The 22,350-nt window shown below is 45.3% G+C and overlaps 1 long non-coding RNA gene across 1 annotated transcript in view; it reads right to left on the minus strand.

The window, feature by feature from the left end:
• The window catches only part of LOC143709108 (uncharacterized), a 168,496-nt gene continuing 146,146 nt past the window's right edge, over positions 1 to 22,350 (minus strand). The window contains exons 2-3 of the long non-coding RNA XR_013193888.1: positions 10,938 to 11,120; positions 1 to 209 (exon numbers count right to left, since the gene is read on the minus strand). This is a non-coding gene — a long non-coding RNA (uncharacterized LOC143709108). The remainder of the gene's footprint in view (positions 210 to 10,937; positions 11,121 to 22,350) is intronic.

Genomic DNA, 22,350 nt, shown 5'->3' on the forward strand with positions numbered 1-22,350 from the left:
TGAATGAGAAACTGTAATTTGCTGCGGTGAAATAAAAGGTGTTTCACTGCCGCCTCATCAGGTCTGTCAGAGGATCGTTGAAATCTAAATGAAGTCTTAATAACAGTGAAGTCACTGTATCTTCAGTCTCTGTAGATTCTGCTGACTGTGAGTCTCTGTAGTGGATCCTTATTCACCATCAGATGATCATCACAAGATCACACTGTCATCTAACCTAAAATAAAACACACAAACAGTCACATATTCAGTATGAGACATTACGTCTGTCACATCTTTTCATAAGAAAACGTACTCGGTTACTAACGTAACCTCGGTTCTCTCTAGAGAGGGAACGAGTACTGCGTAATATCTATGGGGAAAACCTCTTTTCCACGAGATATTGAAGCTAAAAATTATCCTTAATTTTGAATTAATGTAAAACGCTGTGCAGCAGTATGCAGATATAGGCAGGACTGCTCGCGCGCCTATTGGCTGCCCTGCGGCAACAGCAGCAGCCTATCGAGAGAGGCGCTGCGTGACACCATCCTATGGGGGCATTTCGCGCCCATTTCGTCACGTCCCGCCAGAAAAGGCGCAATCTCGCCCTATAAATATATCTCGCCCTATAAATATAGTTCGATAAGGCTGGCACACTGGTTTTCATCGCCGAAGCGAACCAGAGCTGTGTATGCACGGCAAGATACGCAGTACTCGTTCCCTCTCTAGAGAGAACCGAGGTTATGTTAGTAACCGAGTACGTTCTCTTACGAGAGTATCTCTCGTACTGCGTAATATCTTACGCTATGGGGAACACAATGCAAAACGCCGTGCGTACTGGGATCCGACACCAAGGTCCCAAGGGCAGTAGCCCGGGGCTCATGTAGTGTAGCACTGAATTCTATACCGACAGAAGCTTGGCTTGTAAGGCGGGAACCTCTAGGTTATAAAACCTTATAAATGTAGACGGCGAGGCCCAGCCCGCAGCCGTACAGATATCCTGCAAGGTAACCCCACTATACCACCCCCACGACGAGGCAACGCCTCTCGTGGAGTGCGCTCTGACACCCAAAGGACACTGCAGGCCCTTAGAAGTGTAAGCCAGTGCTATGGCGTCGACTATCCATCTGGATAGGCTCTGTTTCGATGCGGCCAGTCCCTTGGAGCGTCCGCCGAACAAAACGAAGAGCTGCTCGGTCTGTCTGAAGGCAGACGAGCGGGACACATAAGCTCTCAGTGCCCTGACAGGGCAAAGGAGACTCGCATCCTCCTCCTCATCATGAGCCGAGAGAGCGCACAGGGAAATAACCTGGGCCCTGAACGGTGTGTTGAGGGATTTGGGCACGTACCCGTGCCTTGGTTTGAGTATGACTTTTGAGTCATTAGGCCCAAACTCCATACATGACGCGCTTACAGAAAGCGCTTGTAAGTCCCCTATGCGCTTCACTGAAGCGAGAGCCAAAAGAAACACCGTTTTGAAAGACAGATGCTTCATGTCTGACAAATGGATTGGCTCGAACGGGGCACCTTTCATGGCTTCCAAAACCGCAGAAAGGTCCCACACCGGGACTGAAGGAGGTCTAGGAGGGTTCAGCCTCCGAGCGCCCTTGTGGAATCGCACGACTAGGTCGTTCTTCCCCAGTGACTGGCCAGACACAGGTTTTGTGAATGCTGCTATGGCCGCCACGTACACTTTGAGCGTGGATGGGGACATGGGGTCCTGCCCTTATCCAGTAGCTCTTGCAGGAAGGAGAGTACTTCCGTGACCCCGCAGTCTACTGGTGAAAAGCCCTGAGCTTGACACCACGCAGAGAACACAGACCATTTAGAGTAGAGCCGTCTAGTAGACGGGGCCCTCGCCTGCGTCATATTGTTTAACACTCCCTCCGGGAGGTTACCGGGTACCCATTGATGGCCCATGCGTGCAGAGACCATAGTTGCGGGTGAGGATGCCAAATCGAGCCCTTGGCCTGAGAGAGGAGGTCTTTCCTCAGCGGTAGTGGCCACGGGGCAGTGCTGGTCAGCCGCATCAGGACCGGAAACAACGTCTGGTTTGTCCAGAGCGGAGCCACAAGCAGCACTGGGCATCCGTTTTCCCTGATTCGCTCCAGCACTTGAGGCAGGAGTGAGACGGGGGGAAAAGCATAGAGGGGACAGCGGGGCCAAGCGTGGGCCAGCGCGTCCTTGCTCTTGGAGAAATATTTCGGATGTCTCCCACAATGTCTGCCGAATGTCTGCGGGTGCAGCGACCATTCTCCTGCTGGGACATTGTTTCTGGACAGTCTGTCTGGTCCCAGATTCAGGCGACCAGGCACATGCGCCGCTTTCAGCGAAAGCAGGTTGTGCTGAGCCCAGACCAGGAGGCGTTCCGTTAGCCTGTAAAGGTTTCGGGACTTGATGCCGCCCTGGCGATTTATGTATGCCACTGTGGTGGCAATTTTAATGATATTCATTGATCTTTAGTAAAATATAGATGATTCAAATAATGTCACATGTGTGTCTCTCACTTGTAGTGAGAGAAGATTCTGTTTATGTACCTGGGGAGGCAGAAGGGGGAGACACTCCAGAGAACAGACGAACAAGGACCTCTGACCTAGATGTCAGAAGGCCATTTGGTGCAGGGGAGCTTAGTGGGCCAACTAGTGATGTCTATGGAAAACTACTGGGAGGAAGGCTCTGGGGGGAAGAAGGCCTTGAAACTAAGATAAAAGCTAGTTCAGTCTGTCTGGGGGTGTGTCACTCTTCTGCACAGGGTAACAACTGTGTATTAGACTGCTCCTATTCTTGCAAGAATAAATACTTCTATTTTATATAATTTGACTCTGAGTGTCTCTTACGCAGTGATGTTTGTTTGAGATGAATTTTTGCCACAACACCACCACTGACATGTTGTCCGACCGGACCAAGACGTGGTGGCCCTTTATCTGGGGACAGAAGCGCCATAGCGCGTTGTGGACTGGCATCATTTCCAGACAGTTTATGTGTAGGAGCTTTTCCCGTTCTGACCACTGGCCAAAGAACGGTCTGCCCTCGAGCAGCGCTCCCCATCCCGAGGTGGAGGCGTCCGTGGACACCACCGTCACACTCGAGGGAGTCCCCAGACTCACACCTGACTGATACCAGTCAGTTTTCTGCCAAGGTTTCAAAGCTGAGACGCATTTCAGATCGACTCGGAGCCGAAACCGACCAGCAGTCCATGCCCCGGGCGGAACTCGCGCTTTCAGCCACAGCTGCAGTGGGCGCATGCGAAGCAGACCGAGCTGGAGCACTGAAGCTGCTGGGGCCTTGAGGCCCAGCATTTTCTGGAACCTTTTGAGCTGGACAATCGAGCCGCGGCGAAAGGATTTCACGGCGCGCTGAATGTCCCGTTCGCGCTCTGGCGACAGACGCGCTGCCATGGATAGCGAGTCCATCACTGTTCCCTGAAAAGACATTTTCTGGCTGGGAGACAGCGAGCTCTTCGCCCAATTGACTGAGAGACCCAGATTCTCGAGATGTTCGAGTAATGTGGCCCTGTGTTCTATGAGCTCTGATCGTGATCGAGCTAGAATCAGCCAATCGACCAAGTAGTTCAAAATTCGCATGCCCTGAAGTCTCAGGGGTGCGAGAGCCGCGTCGATGCACTTCGTAAATGTACGGGGTGCCAGGGACAGGCCGAACGGCAGGACTTTGTATTGGTATGCCTGGCCCTCGAAGGCGAAACCCAAGAATTGCCTGTGACGCTATTTGTATTTGAAAATAGGCATCTTTCAGATCTATTGACATGAACCAGTCCTCCTGGCGAACTTGCGCGAGGATTTTCCTGGTTGTAATCATTCTGAACTGGCGCTTCATGAGCGTTTTGTTCAGCCGTCGCAGATCTAGAATGGGTCTGAGACCCCCGTCTTTTTTCGTTACCAGAAAATACCTGCTGTATAGACCCCCGTCGCTCTAAGCCTGAGATAAAGGTTCTATAGCCCCTTTGCTCAGTAGTTTCGCTATCTCGGCTCAAAGTAGTTGAGATACTTCATTTTTTACCGTCGTTTCGCCTCGCGCCGCACAAAGGCGGGGGCGTCGAGTGAACTGCAGCGAATAGCCTCTTTTTATAGTGTTCAGCACCCATTTTGATACCCCGGGAATCTTTGCCCACGCATCTGCGCGAATAGCTAGGGGTAGAATGAAATCTGGGCTCTGGCTGCAGCATAGCGGCGGCCGGAGAGCTCCGGTGTGCTGAGAAATAGACACTGTGTTTGCAGTGTGCGAGGCGGGGGGTGCGCTGATCACAGCAGGCAGCCCGACCGCGCTCGGCTTCTCTCTGACAGGTTGTGGAGAGAAGGTGAGCGGGACGAGCCCCGTGGTGTTCGGCATGTCTGTGCGGGAATGTGGGCGCGGGATAGCGGGCACACTCACTGCAGTGAGAACACTGTCGGCTCGCGCCGATTGAATATGTGTTGGTTTCGTTTTTACAGAAACCGTGGGACATGTTTCGTGTAGTGTTTGTGAGCACTGTATTGTGGGCACGTACACTACATTAATTGCACAATTCTTACAACACTCATAACACCGTCGGCCGTGGCCGGAACACCAGAAAATACACTCTTTATTGGATTTATCTGGGTAGCCGTAAAAACAGCTTTTGTGTGCAGGCAAGCGGGTAAATGGACCGGCTGGTTGACTGCTAAATACGCTCGAACAGTCACATTGCATGGAACTGGACGAGCGAAACGTTTCGGTGAAAATCCGGCCGCAGCGGGGTTTGAACACCGTCGCTTTCCCAGAGAGGCTAGGAAGGCTTTGAGACCTCGGGCTTGATTTCAATCCTCGGCCGGGGCCCGCGCTGAGGGGGGCGGCGTCCAGCAGAGCGAGAGCGCGGTCTCTGTTCTCGGGCCTGGCGGATTTGAGAAGCAGCGGCGGCGGGTTGTGTGGGTTGAGGCTGGGAGCTCCGGGCAGGCGGCTGTTTAGAGCGACCTGCTGCGGAACTAGAGTGCTTCGGGAGGAAGTGCTTCATCGCCTGTGATGTCTTTTGAACCTCCTGGAATCTGTCTGCGAAATCTTTGACGGCAGATCCGAAGAGGCCAGCTGACGAAATGGGCGCGTCGAGGAGTACAGAGCGCTCCGCTTCAGTCATTTCAGACAGCGTCAACCACAGATGTCTCTCAGCCACGGTGAGAGAGGGCATATTCCACCCAATGGCCTGTGCAGCTGATTTTGTGGCGCGTAGAGCCAGGTCTGTAGCGCTCCGCAAATCTGCAACGCTGATCGATTCAGCGCCTTCCTCGTCCATTTTTCGGAGAAGGTCGGCCTGGAAGATCTGCAAGATGGCCATTGTGTGTAAAGCTGACGCGGCTTGCCCGACGGCGGTGTAAGTGCGACCGTGCATGGTTGACGTCACTCGGCAGGCTTTAGATGGTAGCGTCGTCTGCGCTCGCCGTCCAGCAGAGGGCGGGCAGAGATGGGAAGCTACCGCTGCTTCCACTGGGGGAAGAGAAAGGTATCCTCTGTCTTTCGCACCGTCCACAGTGGAGAATGCAGCCGAGACAGAGGTACGCACCCTGGCCGAGAAGGGGGCACCCCAGGACCTTGCGACTTCTTCGTGAAGCTCAGGAAGAAAAGGCGCGGGCCTGGATTGTGATGGCGAGTGGTCCTTTTTGAGGAAGCATCCGTCCAGTCGGTTGCGCGCAGGCTGCGCGGGCGCCTCCCAGTCGATGCCGAGGTTGTCGACGGCTTGAGAGAGCAGACGCATCAGCTCTGATTCAATGCCGGCTCGTTTTCCAGAAGGCTCGCGGCTAGCAGGGGGGAGGTCCACAGAGCTCGCCCATTCCTCACTATCTGATGCCAGGAGAGAACAGACCTCGGTTGTTTCGTCGACCTCAATGGCGGAAGTGGCGGCGGACGGCGGCCGCTGTCCGTCGGGGAGGGACTCGAGCGATGCCGGCGAAGCTGGCGGGCGAACCGGCGAGCTTTGGCGGGCAGGAGAAGGCTCGGGGCCGCGCTGGGCACGGCGCTTTTTACGGCGCGGCGCTACGGCGGGCTGAAGTGCAGGCTCTGAGAAGGATGCCAGGCGAGTCCTCAGAGTCACCATAGGCAGTAGCTCACAGTGAGGGCATCCGCCGTCGACGAGAGCGAGAGCCACATGATCCTCACCCAGGCAGGAAACGCAGATGACATGACGGTCCCCGTCGCTGAGTGTGGCTCGGCACGAGCCGCAGGATCTTTGCATCTTAAAAAAGACGCAGCTCTTTTAGCAGAGTGAGAGACAGTGAAAAAATGTGTGTCGCAGCGGCGAACACACACACACAGTAATGAAAGGATATAACGCCGGAAAGCGTAGCAGGTACGGCGGCTAAAGGCGGCGGTGCTAGCGACTTCAGACACAAATGCTCGTCCCGCTGTGTGCTTGTCCTCAGACGGCGTTGCTTCTCACTCCGGATCCAGCGATGTGTGATGCTTTGCTGAAGAGATGAAAATCAGTGTTCCAGCCTTATCGAGCTGTATTTATAGGGCGAGATTGCGCCTTTTCTGGCGGGACGTGACGAAATGGGCGCGAAATGCCCCCATAGGATGGTCAAGTCAAGTCAAGTCATCCTCATTTATGTAGCGCTTTTAACAATGTAGATTGTTTCAAAGCAGCTTTACAGAGATAAACATATAATTTAAGGTAACAGAGATTGGTTTGGTTTTATAGTGGCTCTTGAAAAATGTTTTTTCCAGCTAAAGTTAGTTTTGCTTGATTCACTTCCGTCTAAATGATCATTTGTTATTAAATTAGGGGCCGCTAAGACGACACCGTTCTCTCTAAACAGACTTTAAACGTGAACCTGCGTTAGACGCTGATGGCGTTCACATGCGCATTAAGAATTGATTCTATAGTTATGTGCGTTTGAATATATGTGCGCAGGTTTGTAATTCCTTACAAACCATGCCTAAACAAACTACTTGTCTATAAATTTTGATGCAGAATTTTTGTTTTATCTTATTACTTTGGGTAGGTACGCGAACCAAGAAAATTCCACAACGCTTTATCTGTAGAGTGGTATAGGGATCCTCCATAGGGAGAGGCTTGTTGGCACTTCAGCACTGCATTGTCATCAGGTCCAGGCGAAAGTCCTTCGTCAGATCTGGAAACGGCCTGGATCCAGCAGGCTGCGGGAAAACCTCGGGATAAACAAAGACACTAAAATTAGCGTAGATGCCATTCTTCTTATGATGTAACGAGTACATCAGGATATGAGGGAAGTGTTCCCAGTTCCAGCTGACCTAATCTAAGCAGCCTAATATTGAATTATAGAAGGCTATAGAGTGTTATGTGAATGCTAGGTCAAAGAGATGTGTTTTTAGTCTAGCTTTGAACTGACAGACTGTGTCTGCTTCCCGGACAATGTTAGGAAGATTGTTCCAAAGTTTTGGTGCTAAATAGGAAAAGGATCTACCGCCAGCAGTCGATTTATATATTCTAGGTATTATCAACTGGCCGGAGTTTTGAGATCGCAATAGACGTGAAGGACTATAATGGTGTCTATAATGGTGTCATGCAGCGCCTCTCTCGATAGGCTGCTGCTGTTGCCGCAGGGCAGCCAATAGGCACGCGAGCCGTCCTGCCTATATCTGCATACTGCTGCACAGCGTTTTACATTAATTCAAAATTAAGGATAATTTTTAGCTTCAATATCTCGTGGAAAAGAGGTTTTCCCCATAGCGTAAGATATTATGCAGTACGAGAGATACTCTCGTAAGAGAACTAAGATAATCTATATTAAAGGTATTGTAGGTAGAAATCCCCAAAAATACTTTTTCCAATTTTTTTCAAACTGTCTTTATATATCAATGCATAATTAAAATGTAAGTACTCTGGAAAATAAATTATAAAAATCGAGTGTCTGTAGTTCTCTCAGGACTGTAATAAACACAGCTCATTATTCCATTCGGGACGAAAGAAATGATTGGCTGGGGCGACTGTCACTCTCCCTCGCTACCATGGATACCACCTCTGCTGATACAGGAGGAGCCCAAATGCGCGCACCCGTTTGAAGAGGCACGGAAGCTAGTAATAACAATTATAGCAGAGAAAGAACAGTCAAAATTCTCAGTAACGTTACCTGCATATACTGTAGAGGCAGCGAAGTCAGACAAGTTAAAAAAAGGAAGACAGTATTTGAAAAGGCTATGAACAAAAAGTCTTTGGATAAATAAAGAAATCATACGAGAGTCAATATCGGCGTGGCTTTCCAGCGTCGGCGACTACTGAGGGATCTCAAGGGGCTGAAAAGTGACTCCATGATGGCTTTATTTCTGCTGGACAGGTAATCTTGCTGTTTTCATTTTGAGGGCATTTATTTTTTCATGAAGCATGTATCATTAGCACACGTAGCTACCTAATATAGCTACCTAACGTTACGTAGCATAACTAACGGTACTGGCTTAGCTATGACAGTGTAACTTTGGTGTCGACTGGTATAACGTTACTGTTAGTGAGCCAGGGTTGAGACGATAAATAAGCAATAGGCCTATCTGCAGTTGAAAGCTGTTTTGTTTAATTTCGCCAAATCTAACTTTAGGTTAAAAAGTTTAGGGGATCTATTTTTATACCTAGCTTTACCCTCTGCCTAAACTTTGTTCCTATTTTCACCGTGAACTCTACCTGCTCCGTTTTTTCACGTTTGGTTTGTTGTTATATGCTCTACATATGTTTACCTATGTCTTTATGTTTTATCTGTATGTGCTATACAATATATGTTGTGTGTGTGTGTTATATTATCTTGGGTCTGCAATGCAGTTGTGAGAAGGTGTTTGAGTGTATGTTACTCAGTTTATCTGTAAACAATCTTATGTTATGAATCTTAAAAATTCACCTTCATCGCAGTTTAACTGATAGTAACGGCAAACGTGTATCAATGAAGCTATTTATAGCTTTGCCTTATATTGAGTTTGATTCCGTTACGAGCTAGTCAAATATTTTATACTTTACCAGTATCGATATGCGAGCTGGATAGTGAGTACTTACAGCCATGTTAATTGTTTATATTCATACTGATAAAGTTAGTTATTTTATTACTTGTGATTCTGACATGATGTCACTACATCTGGTACTGCTGGTAAACGCGTCCGACTCTTCCAGCTGAGCGAACGGCCGGGGTCGCGCGTTCATTTGTTTTGGGGGCGTGGCTTTGGAAGGAGCCGAGAAGGGAGGGGGTGGGAGTTAATGGAATAATGAGCTGTGTTTATTGCAGTCCTGAGAGGACTACAGACACTCGATTTTTATAATTTCTTTTCCAGAGTACTTACATTTTAATTATGCATTGATATATAAAGACAGTTTAAACAAATTTGGACAAAAAGTATTTTTGTGGATTTCTACCTACAATACCTTTAATTTAACCTAAAGCATGATAATATAGCTTCTATCTGATGCTCAAAGTCACTTTACAAAATCAAAAGCACATGAAAGTTCACTTTCACACAACGGACAGCTGATCCAGAACCAGCAGAAATCATCATTACACTCACTATAGATTTAATATCAGTTAATAATAAACAACCCAAATATCAGATTAATCACACACATAAGGGTCTTTACACAGAAAAAGCGGCACAGAAACCAAATCTGAAGAGGATTAAAATCACGAAATGTGCATTTACACAGAATGTTTATTAAAACTGCGGGAAATAATACTTTGAACATTAATATTTTAAAACTACAGTTTTAACAAAGTGTTATAACATGAATTTAAAAATAATTAAAGAAATAAAACTCGAGATAAATAAAAAAACCAAATTGTAAATGCGTGCTATCTCACGCTTTAATGTTTGTCATAATTCTGTGGTACTGATAGCTATTTTCTATTTCTTAATAATATTGTTCCAGATGGAACAAATGCTATATATTATGTATTATTACACCATATAGATCACCGCAGGATTAAAAGTTTTTTTCAAAGAGTCAGAAAGAACAATTATGCTATCGTTAGCGTTTCAGGCAGGTCGTGTGTGTGTGAAATGTCGTCCTCAAGAAGATGAGTTTTGGAATATAATATAACACAGTGGCGCTGAATAAGCATTTACCGTATCTGAGAGAAATTTTACATTTTTTTATTTTTTTATTCATTTAGCTGGCGCTTTTATCCAAAGCGGCTTACAATTGCTGTATCACAGTGGATTCGAACCCGGGTCTCTCACACCAAAGGCATGTGTCTTATCCACTGCGCCATCAACACCAGCATGTAGCGGCGCGTTGATCTGCCAGTCTCTTCACAGGAAGATTACAAACGGCCAAAGCCAATTGATTACACACGTCGACGACTCTGTTATTTTGGTGGTTTTCTACAAGACACTTTTCTTTATTGTCGCTTGTTGGCTGACATTTTTTTATTTGGCTAATACAATATGGAGCTCGGCCTATATGTGTGGTCTTCTGCTTCTTGATTATCGCGCCGTCATGACAATGACGTAGTTTAGAGCGGCACAAGTTCGCGCTCATTTACATTGAACCAAAACAATATCAGAGTCATCTTTGATACTAGCGCCTGAGGCGGGTCAGAACGGCATATTTTCAGTTTGCTTTTATGCGGCATTGTGTCTTTACATAGAACTTTGAGCAGACACAGAAACGCTTTAGAGCAGCCTGAACTCAGCTGTGTAAAGATGCCTATAGAGACAGTTAAAGGGGAAAAGCTGAAAATAACATTATTATTATTTTCACAATCAGTCACAACAGTATGAGCAGAATTAAACTCATATTAAACAGTTTAAAGTTCAGAGACCAACAGAAACTGAAGCTGAATTTAAGACTCATTATCTGATGATCTCAGACACAATATTCTCTCTCTCTCTCTCACACACACACACACACACACACACACACACACACACACACACACACACACACACACACACACACACACACACACACACACACGCACACCAACACAGTTGCTAAAACAGCCATTTGATTTTTAAATTAAAATATGATAAAAATCGTTAAAAACTATTCTTACGCAAGTGTCCCCAGTTTATAATGTGGATCATCCTTCAGATCCTTTAACAGCTTCACTCCTGAGTCTCCTAGTTCATTCCTACACAGACTCAGTAATCTCAGGTGTGAGGGGTTTGATCTCAGAGCTGAAGCCAGAGCAACACAACCTTCATCTGTGACACCACAGTTCCTCAACCTGTAGAGAACAATGACACACATTAAGCCTATAGCCAAACATAACATTTGAGCTCATAGACTGTAAAAAACAACTTAGTTTGACTTAGCTGAAAATATTGCCATACACTTTGAAAGTGGAAACACGTTGCTCTATATCTGCTTGCAACTATAGCTAAGCAAGTTTGTGGGTCCAAATTAAAAACGCGAATGCCGGATGCCTTGTCTATAAAACTGCTTGCCATTGTATTTAGGGAGCTGCAAATAGCTAAGTTGTAGGCTATCCGTATGCATACAGTAGCTGTTACGAACACTGGTCTTAGGATTAAGTAATGCCGACGTTGTTCCGTGGTATTTGTGGGAGTTTTATTCAGCGACTACCTGGCTGAGGTTTGGACACATGGTGTGTGTGTCTCTCCCTGAGCTGGGCGGAGTTGCCATCGTAGTGATATCAGAGCGCAAGAAGAGCTTTAATGATGAGATTTACACTCACCTAAAGGATTATTAGGAACACCTTACTAATACTGTGTTTGACCCCCTTTCGCCTTCAGAACTGCCTTAATTCTACGTGGCATTGATTCAACAAGGTGCTGAAAGCATTCTTTAGAAATGTTGGCCCATATTGATAGGATAGCATCTTGCAGTTGATGGAGATTTGTGGGATGCACACCCAGGGCACGAAGCTCCCGTTCCACCACATCCCAAAGATGCTCTATTGGGTTGAGATCTGGTGACTGTGGGGGCCATTTTAGTACAGTGAACTCATTGTCATGTTCAAGAAACCAATTTGAAATGATTCGAGCTTTGTGACATGGTGCATTATCCTGCTGGAAGTAGCCATCAGAAGATCGGTACATGGTGGCCATAAAGGGATGGACATGGTCAGAAACAATGCTCAGGTAGGCCGTGGAATTTAAACGATGCCCAATTGGCACTAAGGGGCTTAAAGTGTGCCAAGAAAACATCCCCACACCATTACACCACAACCACCAGCCTGCAGAGTGGTAACAAGGCATGATGGATCCATGATCTCATTCTGTTTACGCCAAATTCTGACTCTACCATCTGAATGTCTCAACAGAAATCGAGACTCATCAGACCAGGCAACATTTTTCCAGTCTTCAACTGTCCAATTTTGGTGAGCTCTTGCCAATTGTAGCCTCTTTTTCCTATTTGTAGTGGAGATGAGTGGTACGCGGTGGGGTCTTCTGCTGTTGTCGCCCATCCGCCTCAAGGTTGTGCGTGTTGTGGCTTCACAAATGCTTTGCTGCATACCTCGGTTGTAACGAGTGGTTATTTCAGTCAAAGTAGCTCTTCTATCAGCTTGAATCAGTCGGCCCATTCTCCTCTGACCTCTAGCATCAACAAGGCATTTTCGCCCACAGGACTGCCGCATACTGGATGTTTTTCCCTTTTCACACCATTCTTTGTAAACCCTAGAAACGGTTGTGTGTGAAAATCCCAGTAACTGAGCAGATTGTGAAATACTCAGACCGGCCCGTCTGGCACCAACAACCATGCCACGCTCAAAATTGCTTAAATCACCTTTCTTTCCCATTCTGACATTCAGTTTGGAGTTCAGGAGATTGTCGTGACCAGGACCACAACCCTAAATGCACTGAAGCAACTGCCATGTGATTGGTTGATTAGATAATTGCATTAATGAGAAATTGAACAGGTGTTCCTAATAATCCTTTAGGTGAGTTTATGTTTTATACGTAGTTGAATATTAATTCATGTTAACGTTTAGCACGTGTATGCCTTGTGTTTAGAGCCGTTTGCTGACATTATCATTATCAATCCAGTTCAATGGTGGCTGAGTTTTTCAGTCAGTGTCAGCTATCAATCAGAAGTTTGTGTGTGTGTGTGTGTGTGTGTGTGTGTGTGTGTGTGTGTGTGTGTGTGTGTGTGTGTGTGTGTGTGTGTGTGTGTGTGTGTGTGTGTGTGTGTGTGTGTGTGTGTGCGTGTGTGTCTGTCTCACTCAGTGGGCACATTTTCCTTAATCTCTTGTAGAGCAAATGGCTTTCCTAAGAATATAAGTTAATATCAATTCAATAGTCTGATGTGGAGTGCCCTCTGGTGGCTCTCAAGGGCACTCGAGCTGGTGACGTTACAGTCAAAATATCCCTTTCAAGTGGACGTGTCGAAGCGGCGTGAGACTGAATCAGTGTTGCCAACTTAGCGCATTTGTCACTGTACCGTTCTTAGTGTAGTTTATTTTTAGAGCCACTAGATGGTGCTAGTCCATGTATGTTTTTGATGTTGTCAGAGAGAGTAACCTCTGACCTTAATTGCAGCCATCTTGCTTACTCAGTTGATGCTGATAGTCACACGGTTAAAGCAGCTCAATCTCTTCATCATCTATGCAATCATTTATAGAAGCTTTGTCTGTAAGTATTAATGCGTTTACTAGAAGCTTGTTTTTCATCTTTGTCTGGAATTAGTGCCAGTAATTTTAGGATAAAATTTATTTTAAGAGAGATCTTTCAGTACGATGCTACATGCATCTAGATTATTATTGTATATATTATGTTTAGTTATACCTTAAGCGAAATGTTTCAATTATTAATGTACAGTCCAGTCTTTAGAAAATTATTTTCCCTTTTTCTGTATTTCAGTCTTACTCTTTTCCACTTGCATTTGAAGTGGTGGTTTAAATAAATCCATGCTTCAGTTCAACTTTCTTGTGGAAGGAGTCATCTGTCGCCTAGTTGAAGAAGGGGAACTCTTTTACGAGGGCAGAATAGTCATTATTTTTATCTTATTAGCACAAGAAAGAGAAGATGGCGCCGCAGATGGCTGCCTCGGTGTGGGGCTCTCCATTTATTGTGTTGTTTTTGTTCGTTTGTCCTGTGTTTAGTCATTATTTTCCTATCATTTTCACCAAAGACGAACTACTGGACATTAGGAAACACACACCAGAAAACTATACAGTTTTTGATTATTCAGACGTTTTGCTGGACATTCTCGTCGGAGGGGCAGCGGTGTTGTTCAAACGCGCGGTCAGATGCAAACGTGGGAAGCGAGCCGGCGCGCTGGTTAAACTCCGCGAACGCGGCCTGCGCACTGGACTCCCCAGCATTCATCTTGCGAACCTCCGATCCCTTCATAACAAAATGGACGAACTACTTCTCCTCACAAGGATTAACAAGGTTTTTTCTAACTCTGCTGCTCTGTGCTTCACTGAAACCTGGCTGAGTGAAGCCATACCGGACAACGCAATACATCTGCCGGGCTTCCAGCTGTTCCGAGCGGATCGCATCGCGGGCTAACGGGGAAAAAGCGAGGTGGGGGATTGTGTTTCTACATTAACGAAAATTGGTGTTCAGATATAACAACACTGAACAAGATATGCTCTCCTAACTTAGAGACCCATTTCATTAATTGCAAACCTTTCTACTCGCCTCGGGAGTTTTCCTCTTTCATTCTCGTGAATGTTTACATCCCTCCAGACGCGTGCGTGAGCGCGGCGCTACAACAGCTGGCTGAACAAATATCTGAAACGGAACAAAGGCACCCGGACTCTCTTCTAATAATTATTGGGGATTTTAACAAAGCAAATCTTTCCCGTGAACTACCAAAATACAGACAGCACGTTACATGTCCCACCAGAGACAGTAATATACTGGACCACTGTTACACCACAATAAGGAATGCGTATCACTCCGTTTCATGAGCAGCTTTAGGGCTCTCTGATCACTGTTTGCTTCATCTTATTCCGACCTACAGGCAGAAACTGAAATCAGCTAAACCTGTGTTAAGGACTGTTAAAAGATGGACTAATGAAGCAGAGCAGGATCTACAGGCCTGCTTTGATTGCATTGATTGGACTGTTTTTGAAGCTGCTACCACCGATCTGGATGAGCTCACAGATACTGTAACATCATATATAAGTTTCTGTGAGGATACATGCATTCCTACCAGGACATTCTTATCATTCACTAATGATAAACCATGGTTTACTGGGAAACTCAAACATCTTCGTCGTGCCAAAGAGGATGCTTACAGAAGTGGGGATAAAATCTTGTATAACCAGGCCAGAAACAGACTGACAAAGGAGATCAGACTTGCTAAAAGAAGCTACTCTGAAAAACTGAAAAACCAGCTTTCATCCAACGACCAATTATCAGTCTGGAATGGCCTGAGGAACATCACCAACTACAAGTCACCATCCCCCCCGATCTGTGGACAATCAACACCTGGCTGACGATTTAAATTCATTTTATTGCAGGTTTGAAAAGCCCTCATTCACACCACACACCGGCTCTAACCTGCACTTCACACATTCACCATCACCTCCTGCACCTCCTGCCATCCAATCTGAGCTTAAGGTCTTTGTGGAGGACGTGAGCCGAGTCTCCAGCAAACAGAAGACTAGGAAAGCCTCAGGCCCAGACGGCATCTCATCTGCTTGTTTAAAAGCCTGCGCTGACCAACTGGCCCCGATCTTCACGCAGATCTTCAATAGATCATCGGAGCAGTGTGAAGTTCCCTGCTGCTTCAAACACTCCACTATCATTCCTGTCCCCAAAAAACCCCAAATCACTGGACTTAATGACTACAGACCTGTCGCTCTCACGTCTGTGGTCATGAAGTCGTTATATCCTGCAACATCTCGACAGACCTGGGACTTATGCAAGGATCCTCTTTGTGGACTTCAGTTCGGCCTTCAATACCATCATGCCTGATCTTCTCACAGGCAAGCACTGGTGCCCCCCAAGGGTGCGTTCTCTCCCCACTGCTCTTCTCCCTGTACACTAATGACTGCACTTCTAAAGACCCCACTGTCAAGCTCCTGAAATTTGCCGACGACACCACTGTCATCGGTCTCATCCGAAACGGTGACGAGTCTGCTTACAGACTGGAGGTTGAACAGCTGGCTGTCTGGTGCAGTTATAACAACCTTGAGCTGAACACGCTCAAAACAGTGGAGATGATCGTGGACTTCAGGAGGAACAGCTCAGCACTCCCCCACACTCACCATCATGAACAGCACTGTGGAAGCAGTGGAGTCATTCAGGTTCCTGGGCACTTCCATCTCTCAGGATCTGAAGTGGGACAATCACATTGACTCCATTGTAAAAAAAGCCCAGCAGAGACTGTACTTCCTTCGCCAGCTGAGGAAGTTCAACTTGCCACAGGAGCTGCTGATTCAGTTCTAATCAGCTGTCATTGAGTCTGTTTTATGCACTTCCATCACTGTCTGGTTTGATTCAGCTACCAAATCAGCTTATCAGCAAATCAGCTACCAAATCAGACATCAGGAGACTACAACGGACAGTCCGGACTGCGGAGAGGATCATTGGTGCCCCCCTGCCATCCCTCCAGGACCTGTACTCTTCCAGAGTGAGGAAGAGAGCAGGTAAAATCATCACAGACTCCACTCACCCTGGACACCTCCTGTTTGAACTGTTACCGTCAAGACGGCGACTCAGATCACTGGCCACAAGAACATCTAGGCACAGGAACAGTTTCTTCCCACAGGCCATTTCCCTCCTGAACAGTTAACACACCTCCCAAGGCATACGCCTTTAAGTGCAATACTCCCACTGTTTAGTGCAATACCCTACAACTCAGGTGATACTTATATTTATATTTATATTTATTTATTTATTATAATATTCAAAACACTGTAAATATGTTCATAATCTGTAAATGTGGAAATGTCTATTCTGACTAAACCCAACTGTGATACTTTTATTCTCATATATTTATATTTGTATTCTTTATTCTTATAATTTGTAGTATTATGTTTCATGTTTCTTGTTGTGTTTGTATAGTCCACTGGAAGCCTCAGCACCAAAACAAATTCCTTGTGTCTGCAACCAAACTTGGCAATAAAGCTCTTTCTGATTCTGATTATTACTTGCAATACTCACTATCACAGAGCTTTAGTTTATCCAGTTCCCGAACTCTCCTATTCAGATTTTACACATATTAAAAATGTAGTCATTCACTATATCATTACTACTCGTTCTATTGTTTGAAAAAAAAAATAAATAAAGGAAATGAGAACATCTTTATTGGACATTTGGCTATTTTGTATTGTATTAAAATACAGTATGTGAGCATGAATTTAGAGAGAAAACATTAGGCAGGCAGAACGCAAGTCCAGTTTCGTCTGGAACGTGTCCCAGTCTCAGACCACCTCCTGAAGTGGCTTGAGCGATCGGATTTAAATCCGTCTTAGTTTAAAACTCAAATATAAACACTGATGTCTACGGTAGCGATCAAAATAGAGTAAATCAGCTTTTGATAGAAACTTGGCACTTAAACACGCATTTATCGATTACATTGTTTCACCACTAGGTGGCGACAAGTGACTCTTAAAAAATGTATTTATTGAATTAATTATTCAAGAGAATGTACTGCTCTATGATGCTTCTGAAATAAAACTCAGTAAGATGTGATGAATTGTTTTTGTAAATATGACTCATCTTATAGATCATGTACAGTCTGTATAAGTGTATGATTTAACTTTTCTCCATAGTCTACTGTTAAAAACAAATCACAATAGAGTGATTTTTCTTTTTCAAAAATAACACAAAATAAACAAAGTAAAGATGAATTTGACTGAAAGCATTATTATTTTTCAAGATTTCTATAGTTATGGTGATATATTGTTATTGTGTGATATTTTGGCCATGATAATCATGTAGTGATAAATCTGATATGGTGTTAGTCCTGGTTCAGGTGTAAAACACACACCACTTCCCTCTTTTCAGCTGCACACACACATTTTGAGGCAATGCTCACGCTTTTGCAAGGGTCTGTTTGCACAAGCAAGTTGATTTACACCAAACATTTGTGCTTTAAAAACCCTCTTCACTGTAACCTGCATCTGTTGGCTGGTTTGTAGTTCGTCCGGTTTATTTAACTGTTAGTTTTACTGTGTTTTGTGGGATAATAATATAGTGAGATGTAAATGTTCCTCTTCAGGGAGACTCCTCACCGCTGCCTTCTACCACCGGCAAGATCTGACGGTTCAAACAGGAATCTGTCGCTGAACCGCCGGATGGGGCTTGCGCCAAACATAAATTATATATAGCCTACTATCTACATATTAATAAAATCTTGTACTTTACCTCGTCTTGCTACCTGTGAGGAATAATACTTTCTAATAACCCTGGAGAATGTACCACAAGTGCTGGTAGTTTCATTTCGAGGATCAACGGATCCAGCTGATGTAGTAAGTCATTTATTCTTAAGTGCTTTGTTCTAATCGGCGATATTGGATAGTGTCTGTAAACCGCAAAAAGACTGTTTGAATATGAATTGCGTGTCTGTGTGTAGACTAAATGATGAATGAATAGCACAGACGCGCGCACGTTGTTTACTACAGTTATACAGCGCGTGTCTGTGCCGTTCATTCACTCTCGCACCTACATTAGTAAACGTTATGTTTACATGAACACATCCAAACTATATTGCTATAGCCTACTAAGATGAGTAAAAATAGACTGAAATATGTTGAAATAAAATGTCTATATAAGCTACAAACTGCAAATTAATATGTATGTGCTAATATATCATACACTAGTGTTTCCTAGTGATGTTACGTATAACACTGAGCTTCGATGTGCGTATCACACATGCGACACAATTTCTAGTGAAGCCCCGTATCGGGGTGTGTATTGGTTTCCCCAGAGTCACGTGATCGATGACAAATGAAGCCTCACTTTCTGTCCAATCACGTGCGTGTTTCGCTTTGGGTGTCAGAAGGCTCAAACTCCAGATCTCATTTAATGAGTCATTGAGGGCTCAGTCTGGTTGATGGGTGTTTCAGGAGAGTGCTGTACTTTGAAAGTTAATAAATATAATACATTAAATAGCCAAAATTTATTTTTCACTACTTAGGCTATTCTTTTTTCTTTTGTCTTTTTGTTTTTGTAATATATTTGCACTTTTGGTGATTTCAGGTAATTTGGTGTTGGTGTTTGGGATTAGGCTGGGTTTAGGGGAGAGGGGGTAGGGTGTTGGTGTTTGGGATTAGGCTGGGTTTAGGGGAGAGGGGATAGGGTGTTGGTGTTTGGGATTAGGCTGGGTTTAGGGGAGAGGGGATAGGGTGTTGGTGTTTGGGATTAGGCTGAGTTTAGGGGAGAGGGGGATAGGGTGTTGGTGTTTGGGATTAGGCTGGGTTTAGGGGAGAGGGGATAGGGTGTTGGTGTTTGGGATTAGGCTGGGTTTAGGGGAGAGGGGATAGGGTGTTGGTGTTTGGGATTAGGCTGGGTTTAGGGGAGAGGGGGTAGGGTGTTGGTGTTTGGGATTAGGCTGGGTTTAGCGGAGAGGGGGTAGGGTGTTGGTACTTGGGATTAGGCTGGGTTTAGGGGAGAGGGGATAGGGTGTTGGTGTTTGGGATTAGGCTGAGTTTAGGGGAGAGGGGATAGGGTGTTGGTGTTTGGGATTAGGCTGGGTTTAGGGGAGAGGGGATAGGGTGTTGGTGTTTGGGATTAGGCTTGGTTTAGAGGAGAGGGGATAGGGTGTTGGTGTTTGGGATTAGGCTGTGTTTAAGGGAGAGGGGGTAGGGTGTTGGTGTTTGGGATTAGGCTGGGTTTAGGGGAGAGGGGGTAGGGTGTTGGTGTTTGGGATTAGGCTGGGTTTAGGGGAGAGGGGATAGGGTGTTGGTGTTTGGGATTAGGCTGGGTTTAGGGGAGAGGGGATAGGGTGTTGGTGTTTGGGATTAGGCTGGGTTTAGCGGAGAGGGGATAGGGTGTTGGTGTTTGGGATTAGGCTGGGTTTAGGGGAGAGGGGATAGGGTGTTGGTGTTTGGGATTAGGCTGGGTTTAGGGGAGAGGGGATAGGGTGTTGGTGTTTGGGATTAGGCTGTGTTTAGGGGAGAGGGGATAGGGTGTTGGTGTTTGGGATTAGGCTGGGTTTAGGGGAGAGGGGATAGGGTGTTGGTGTTTGGGATTAGGCTGGGTTTAGGGGAGAGGGGGTAGGGTGTTGGTGTTTGGGATTAGGCTGGGTTTAGGGGAGAGGGGATAGGGTGTTGGTGTTTGGGATTAGGCTGGGTTTAGGGGAGAGGGGGTAGGGTGTTGGTGTTTGGGATTAGGCTGGGTTTAGGGGAGAGGGGATAGGGTGTTGGTGTTTGGGATTAGGCTGGGTTTAGGGGAGAGGGGGTAGGGAGTTGGTGTTTGGGATTAGGCTGGGTTTAGGGGAGAGGGGGTAGGGTGTTGGTGTTTGGGATTAGGCTGGGTTTAGGGGAGAGGGGATAGGGTGTTGGTGTTTGGGATTAGGCTGGGGTTAGGAGAGAGGGGGTAGGGTGTTGGTGTTTGGGATTAGGCTGGGTTTAGGGGAGAGGGGGTAGGGTGTTGGTGTTTGGGATTAGGCTGGGTTTAGTGGAGAGGGGGTAGGGTGTTGGTGTTTGGGATTAGGCTGGGGTTAGGAGAGAGGGGATAGGGTGTTGGTGTTTGGGATTAGGCTGGGTTTAGGGGAGAGGGGATAGGGTGCTGGTGTTTGGGATTAGGCTGTGTTTAGGGGAGAGGGGATAGGGTGTTGGTGTTTGGTGAAGGGTTTGTATATATATATATTATTTAAAAAATGTTATTGTTGTACGTAATTTCTTACTTTCATATAACTTTTTTAGAAGCTCAGATGCTTGGTGTGTGACAAAGAGCTTGTTTATGGAAACAGCACATCATCCATGCTAAGGCATTTCAGAGCTTTACATGAGACTGCTGAGCCCCACAATCCAAGCACACAAAGTATGGATTGTTGCTTCATGATTTTTATTAATAATTGTGAATGCATTATCATGATTTCAATTAATTATGTATTATATATATTTCTTCTTTCATTATAGTATCTCGCAAGCAAATGGTTGATGAGGCATTGGTCAACATGGTCATAAAAGACTCACAGCCATTTACAGTGGTTGAGGATGAGGGTTTCAGGAGCTCATCCATGCCCTTGATCCTTCCTATATAATCCCAACCAGACAGGTGAGGATAGCAGCAGAGGTTGATTTTTATGTATAATCTATATAATAAATCTTTATCAATAATAATATAATTTTACTATAACTGTTTTGTGAACTCAAAAAGGCTTTAAAGAAAATGGTGGCTTCAAAATATGAAGAAGCAAAGAGGAAAAAGCAACTGCTGTGTCTCTAACATCGGATATGTGGACTTCTATCAACATGGATGCATATCTTGCAATAACCTGCCATTACATTTATGACAGTTATAAGATGAATACAGTGTTGTTGGATGTTCAGAAGTTCCCAAACAGGCACACAGTGGAAAATATGGCCCTGGTGAAAACGAATGTCATGATGGAGTGGGCAATCAAGGACAAAGTGAAGTGTCTTGTCACAGATGCAGCAGCAAACATGATTACTTGTGCAAGAATTCTGCAAGTGAGACATCCAGTTTGCATTGCACATGCACTTAACACCATGGTTAAAAAGTCTTTTGATCAGGTACCAGCTCTGTGTGACATTCGGAACAAAGCTAAAAAGGTGGTCACCTATTTTCGAAGCAGGACCTCTGCCAAAGAAATGTTGACCCATGTGCAGCAAGAGATGAACAGGCCAGTTCTTAAACTTGTGAATGACGTGGAAACACGCTGGAACAGCACTTCTCATGCTTCAACGGCTGCATAGGGAAAGGCAAACTGTGGGAGCATCCCTTGCCTCACTTAAAACTGATATAGCTCCACTTCATGCACAGGACTATGAAGCCATACAGCAAGTTCTGTGTGTTCTCGCCCCATTCCACCAGGCCACAGTAGAGCTGTCCGAGGAAAAACGTGTGTCTGGCTCCAAAGTAATTCCTTTGCTAAAAATGATTCACCATTCATTACAGGTTGAACAACTAAGGCATTTATTTTTATTTGTGTAGAATACTCTTAATTATTAAATTATTGAATTATTAAATTTGTATTTTTGCAAATAATTTTCTATTTCATAGGTTAACCATGCCAATAACAAAGGAATTAACTGAAAACCTTATCAGGCGTCTGAGGGAACATATCTGGAATATGGAGTCGCTCAGTATAATGACCATGGCAACCCTGCTGGACCCAAGCTTTAAAAAGTTGGGTTTCCTTAACCAAACTAAAATGACAGAGGCTGTCAAACGGCTAAAAGCAGAATGTGGTAATGTCATCAGGGCCGAAGATGAAAGACCATCCACATCATCAAGCACTCAGTCAACAGAAGCACCACCATCAACCCAACAGCCCACACCAAGCTCAAGTATTTATTTATTATTATTTTTATTTATTTATTGTATTTTATAATTGTTGACCGT

This window comes from Siphateles boraxobius, unplaced genomic scaffold (assembly GCF_051911475.1).
Source record: "Siphateles boraxobius isolate OS27281-9 unplaced genomic scaffold, OSU_SipBor_1 45, whole genome shotgun sequence".
Lineage (NCBI taxonomy): Eukaryota > Metazoa > Chordata > Actinopteri > Cypriniformes > Leuciscidae > Siphateles > Siphateles boraxobius.